At 35.5% G+C, this 6,835-nt stretch overlaps 1 pseudogene; it reads left to right on the top strand.

Moving 5' to 3' along the window:
* Positions 1-351: 351 nt before the first annotated feature.
* On the top strand, positions 352-1,294 carry LOC101705026 (olfactory receptor 5L1-like; annotated as a pseudogene).
* Positions 1,295-6,835: the final 5,541 nt, after the last annotated feature.

The raw sequence follows: 6,835 nt of genomic DNA, 5'->3' as shown, positions 1-6,835 counted from the left end.
GCATTTAGGCACACCTTAGTAAGTATGATAGAGAATGGAGATTAATTTTTACTTAGCTTTAAAATGAATCATTAATTCTCTTATACAGCCCATGGACCACCCTAACTTAATGGCTGTGTGAACTTAACAGTGATACAAAAACTTGGTAGTACAAGGTTACTATTTACACATGAACTAATTCAGATCAGTGGCTTCCTCAGAGTTATGTAATATTTTAAATTACTTGAGAGCTGTGTTACCACAATGTAACTATTCTGATATCAGTAATATATTTTTATATTTCTCTGAAGGGTCTGTTTTCCAGAAAATTTAAAAGTATATTACTTTTCTCTGACCTCATTCAAGATGGCAATGGTGGAGGAAAATTGCACCAAGGTAACAGAATTCATTCTCCTCAGGTTATCAGATGTCCCTGAGCTGAGAATCTTCCTCTTCCTGGTGTTCCTTCTCATCTATGGAGTCATCATCTTGGCTAACTTGGGCATGATGGCACTGATTCAGGTCAGCCCTCGACTCCACACCCCCGTCTACTTCTTCCTCAGCCATCTGTCCTTTGTAGATTTTTGCTACTCTACAGCAATCGTGCCAAAGATGCTGGCTAATATATTAAACGACGACAAAGCCATCTCCTTCCTGGGGTGTATGGTGCAGTCCTACTTGTTCTGCACATATGTGGTCACTGAGGTTTTCCTACTGGAGGTTATGTCCTACAACTGTTTCTTGGCCATCTGTAATCCACTACTTTATATGCATGTCCCAAAAGCTTTGTATGGGGCTGGTTTCTATCTGCTACCTCTGTGCATCTGTGTGTGCTCTGATTCACTTGTGTTTAACTCTTAAAATCCCATCCTGTAAGTCCAATGTGGTTGACCCTTTTTCTGTGACTTACCACCTGTCTTCTCTTGCCTGCTCTGACATATTTATTAATGAACTCATGGCATTTATTGTGCCCACTGATAATAAGATGGTTACCATCATCATCATCTTCTCCTCCTACTTGTTCATTCTCATCACCATCCTGAGGATGCACTCGGCAGAGGGAAGGCGCAAAACGTTTTCCACCTGTGCCTCCCACCTCATGGCCATCACTGTCTTCCATGGAACAATTCTGTTCCTCTATTGTCGACCCAGTCTGGGTAACAGTTGGGATGCTGACAAAGTAGCCTCTGTGTTCTACACTATCATGATTCCCATGTTGAACCCTCTGATCTACAGCCTGAGGAATAAAGATGTCAAAGAAGTTCTCAGGAAAGTGCTGAAATCCAACTTACCTTTCAAGGATCCATTTCCTTAGGTTGTCTCAGGGTAACAAATAGAATCTTTCAAGGAATTCGTGCTAAGATGAGTGTGCATGAAATGCCATGGAGATATTTTAGGACCCAGGGGTTTACGCTTTCTTTTTATTATCTTTAATTCATATAACCATTTAATTGGCTTCATTTTAATTAGAGAAAATAAATATACATTTTCTCACATTTGTGCTTTTTCATGAATATATAAAATGAGTTTCTTATGTGTATTTCCAAATATCATTTCAGTCATTTTCCATTATTTTCTGCTTTATTAGCTTTTGTATTGCAAGTTTATAATTTGGGAACTTTTATTAGCAATCATATATGCAAAATAGAGGTAATATTCTCTGTATTTCTGATAAAATATTCATGAAAATTAGAAAACGTATCTTAAATTCTTAGAATTGATGTGACATATTATAACTGATTAATAAATTTATTATTATTACCTTTACCCTTTGCTTTGTATTTTACCTTCATTCCTGAATAAGCAATTACATTATGAATTTTGATACTCTACTTTTTAAACTTTTCTGTGTCTGTGTTGATATTTCCTTTCTTTGTTTCTACTGGAAATTATTGTATTCATTCACTATATTTTTTCAATGTATTATATTGTAAACACAGTATATTAATTTCCTATGGTTTGTGAAACTGCTTAGCACCAATTTGGTGACTTAGAACTGTAATTTTTATTCTTTCATGGTTTTGGAGGACAGAAGCCTGAAATTGGTGTCACTGGGCAAATCAAGATGAGGATCCCTCTCCAGAGGTTCTCTGGGAATATCCAATCCCTCTTCCAGCTTTGCCTGCTGCAGACTTTCCATGGCTTGTAGTTAGATTACCTCACAGTGCAAGATGTTCCATCTTTATGAGCTCTTCTCCATGTGCTTATTTGTGCACATATACCTGTGCCTGTATGAAATGACCTTCTGCTTCCCTCTTATAGCACTCTTCTGATGACATTTGTAGCCTCACTTTCAAATAGGAAGACATTCTTCCCATGTCATACTCCTTAGCTCAATCATGTCTGCTAACTACCTTTTTATAAATAAGAATTTTTTACAGTTTCCATAAGAATATCTGATTATTAAAAGCTTAACACACCCATCTTTTGAAAAAAATTATTTTATCATTGGGTGTTTGCCATACGTGAAGTTTACATTCATCTTAGGGAGTGAGCTCAAGTATGTAACGCATCTTGATTCTTTTTATTTCCCTTCCCCTTCCTAATCACCTCCCTCCCTCTATCTCTAGATCCCCTTTCCTCATTTTCATTGTTTTTGTTAATATTATTACTTTGGTACATATTTATGACAAACAATGTTTACATTCCTGGTGGGTATTTGGTACCTGTACATGACACATCTTAAGTTTCTATTACTCTCTTCCCCTCCTGCCTTCCCCTCAACCTCAGTCTCTTGGACCCCTTCCCATTTGCAAAAGATCTATCCCCCTGTTTGCCACAATTCAACTTTCCTCATTTCTATACTAACACTTCATTTGTTTTCTCATTGTTTCAAAATTTCTTTTATTTGTTATAGTCTTTGTTTTTATAAATCAATTAATAAATGCATCATAGGTGCTTGTCACTTTAATACATTGGGAAGAGCTTTAGACATGAGATTAAGCATTGTGTGTCCATGTCCTGACTCAGGAGAATGAACATGAGCAGGATGCTCGATTTCAGCCTCAGTTCTCTCAAATAGGAACTGTAGATATGCAGCTGGACTGAGATTCTCATTGTGGAACTTAAAAACTGTAATGATATTAATAAAAACTGAGGAGGCACAGTCCATAAAATGCAATATTGGGATTGAGTCATTTGTTCTATATTTTTTAAAAATTGCAGTATCATTGCTTAGCATAAATATAAGCAACCTCTCTCTTCTTTTTATTTTATTTTATTCGGGTAAAATTAACAACTAGAATTTTTGTATCATGGAGGTATACAACTTGGTTATGCAATGTGCATATACAATGTGAATTAGTCACCATAAGTGGAGTAACCAATACACCCCTTACCTCACAGAGTTACTATTTCCTTTGTCTTTTCCTTTTTGGGATGAAAACATTTAATCTTAGCAAAATTCACACATACAAAAGAATACTATTAGCTAGAGTCGCAGTACTTTACACGAATGATTACTGACTGAGAAAGTAGGTTCTTTGATGCAAAAATAGTATTGACTCTATTTTCAAATATTTCAAATGGAATGAGATTTCAGTTATCACTCGTGAGACTTTTCGTTCATGAGAAGAATGGAATAGAAAAATCTTTCACCTTTGCTACTCTAATCAGAGCTGTGTTCTCAGCCTCAGAACTGATGACCCTCCCTGTGTCTCAGAACCCTTTCCAGATACCCTGAATCCCTCCTTCTATCCAGTTACTAATTTGATCTCTCTCCAGGACTTCCAATGCTCCTTTCAGACACATTGGATTTTGTGGTCAGAGATACTCAGTCACTCCCATTTCAGTGTTGATAATTATTGGTCTCCATATCCTACTAAGATACAGTCATACTTTCACGTGCAGAGACTGTTGGACATTGTTAGCAAAAACGAAGCCTGCTTTAATTTTAGATTCAGAAAAATTTAATATCAGATTTTTCCCAATGTAACTTCACAGTTAATTTCCCAAGTTACCTAAGAAGGTGACTTGGGCCCATTGATTGCTTGTCCAACATGTCTGAAAAGCAACCACATACGTTTCTTTTACCTTTTTTGGAACTAATTATATTTTGTTCCATCCCTTATGAACTATAGAATTTGAGGCGAATTTCTCATACTTCCACTAATATCAGCTTAGATTTCCTGCAGCATGGCAACCTCAGTGTGTCGGTGTCTTGATCCCAGTGGAATTTGGTCCTGTCCCTGATCAGTCACTAAAGCAACACAGCGATTTGATTCTGCTAGACATAACTGTGCTACCTCCCCGGCTGGGGGATTCTGTGGGAATGAATGGGGAGAGATGAGTTTCTTCCTGCTGCTGCTAACTCTCTGGACTGACAGAGCTTAAAACTATTCAAAGTTCTCTTTTCCAAGAAGAGAGAGCTTTCCTGATATTTAAGTCAGAAGACGTTATACAGATGAGGAGGTTAATCTAGGGATGGAGGGAGAGGAGACACAGGGGAAGGGCAGGGGAAGTAAAAGGGATTATGAGGCCCTAGAGCAGTGTACCAACTTCCCATGGTGATGCATTTATTATGTATCACAAACACGTGCACATGATTTTTGAAAGTATCCATAAATTCCACTTATGCTTGAGACAATTTAAAACATTGCATTCTGCTATATTCATCCAAAAGAAATCTAATAGATCTACTTATAAATATCCTTTTCATGAATTAAAATTTTTGAGGCTCTTAGAAGTGAATTTTAAGACACTTCTAGCCAGATATATATATATATATATTATACACACACATATATATATACACATATATATATGAATATATATACATAGTCATACTTACCTTTATTAGGCAACACACTGTGTCTAAATCTCATTATCAAGCATCCAATCATGCCATGAATGTTTAAAACTCCATGTAATTTCTTATGTTGTTTTCCATCCTGCTCTCATTCACTGTTGCGTAATTGATAAAATTATTATTACTTAGTTCAATTTATTCACTTCTTTGTTTTGTACCTAGACAGGTGTCTTGAACAAAATATTCACAGAATAAATACATTTGTTGGATGAAGATTTTCTCATACAACTTGACCTTGGGTGGGTATAATTTAAAATAGGCAAATATATCACAGTACATATCATACTTACTAAATTCATTCATAATGAGTTTTACGAAACATGTTGACTCCCAAGATCTGCTAATTATAACTCATTAAATACATTTTTGCTTATTTCCAGTTTATTCCTCCATCATTTTACATGGGATATTCTGATAGCTGTTTGACAAATTTATTTGGGTTCATTAAAACATGTGAGAAATCAAATATCACACCCCAAATTTCTATATGATCTACGACTTGGAAAGCCGAAATATGTTTTTCACATTATTCTTACAAAATAGGCAAACATATTACATCATTTAATTTGGTGTTCAATGAACTCCTTGGTGCAACCTTTTAATTGCTCACATATATTTTTCTTGTGGGAGATTTAGAAATCAGAGTTGGGTTCCTGGGATCTGCTGTGAGATCAAAAGCAACACAAACACTGCAGACTGAGGTATTCAAGGTGTCGTCTCTCCAGGAAAACAGAGCCCTCCTTCCACAGGGTGGCACAGATCTCTGCTGTGAACACAGAAGGCTTACCCCACCTGGATTGTGAAAAATGTTAAAATGGATTATTTTATTTTGTTGTTCTTATGTGTCAAATTAATTGTTCTGGCAGAAAATGACCTGAGGCTTGCAGCAGTGTAGTGAGAAAGTGAGTGAAAACTATGAATCTGGTAAGCATTGGCATCATAATCCTAGGGTAGGAGAGCTGGATGGGATTATAATTGGTCACCTCCTTTATAGCCACTTATTGTACACACAGACAGCGGACGTCTCAATAGTAAACATGCCTAGATTCCTGCAGGTTTTATATTTTCCGGGTGTTTGAAATAAAAAGACAGCCACGATGAAACAGTGTTTGAGTAGATGTTATTCTTAAAATGAGCTTCAGCATTATTAGGTGCTTAAAAGATATCTAAGTGTAGGTGTAGTTCTCACAAATGTTAATAATTTTAAAAAACTGAAAAGATTTAGATATAAAGATTGACTTTATATATAACTTTACTTATTTTGGCTTGTGGTAACAGTTATCAATATATAAATAACAGTACTAATAAGTGTTGTAGGTTGTCTTTAAAGGAAAAAAAATTAAAATATACTACTAGAATTCAATATGTACAGCTTATAGCAATGCTATATCATTTTATGGAGTTTATTTGGAAATCTTCACTCTCATCCATATTTCATAAAAAGTGATTTGGCATATTTTTAACTTTCTTTAATATTTTCTTTTCTGTTGTCATTTCTCCTTCCATAGTTCCTTTTGGACTTCATATCTAATTTTTCAGCCTTTAGGTTTTTTTTTTATGATTTTGATACATGTAATATCCTTGAAAGGTTATTAGAAGTATAATTCTCTATATAGATTTATTTTTTGGTCATCTTTAATTCTGTGATTAGAAATAAAAGTCTTGTCAAGGTCTGGTATATCACACAAGTAAGTAATCCCAGAACTCAAGGAGGCTGGGGCAAGTTCCAGCTCAGCCTGGTCAACTATGCAAGAACTTCTTTATCAATCAATCAATCAATCAATCTATATAAAGAGAGAGAGAGAGATAGAATTTTTAAGGCTAGATATGTAGCTCAGCACGAAGGCCGTGGGTTCCATACCCAGTCAGGTACCACAAACAAGAAAACAAAATTTTTAGTAGAAAACATTTTCAGCAAAAATGTGATAGTTCTTCAGTGACCAGATAAAGGAGCTCATTCAAGTATTATCCCCAAAAGTAAGACTCTTTTTTATAATGCTAATTTTTCATAATTATCAAAAGAGAGGATGGTCATACACAGAAGCACTC

This window comes from Heterocephalus glaber, unplaced genomic scaffold (assembly GCF_053883595.1).
Source record: "Heterocephalus glaber isolate CG9 unplaced genomic scaffold, H.glaber_assembly_v1.0 deba00000896, whole genome shotgun sequence".
In the NCBI taxonomy this organism is placed as follows: Eukaryota; Metazoa; Chordata; class Mammalia; order Rodentia; family Bathyergidae; genus Heterocephalus; species Heterocephalus glaber.
Note: the sequence above shows the minus strand (reverse complement) of the source record. Positions and strands in the feature narration are given on the sequence as shown.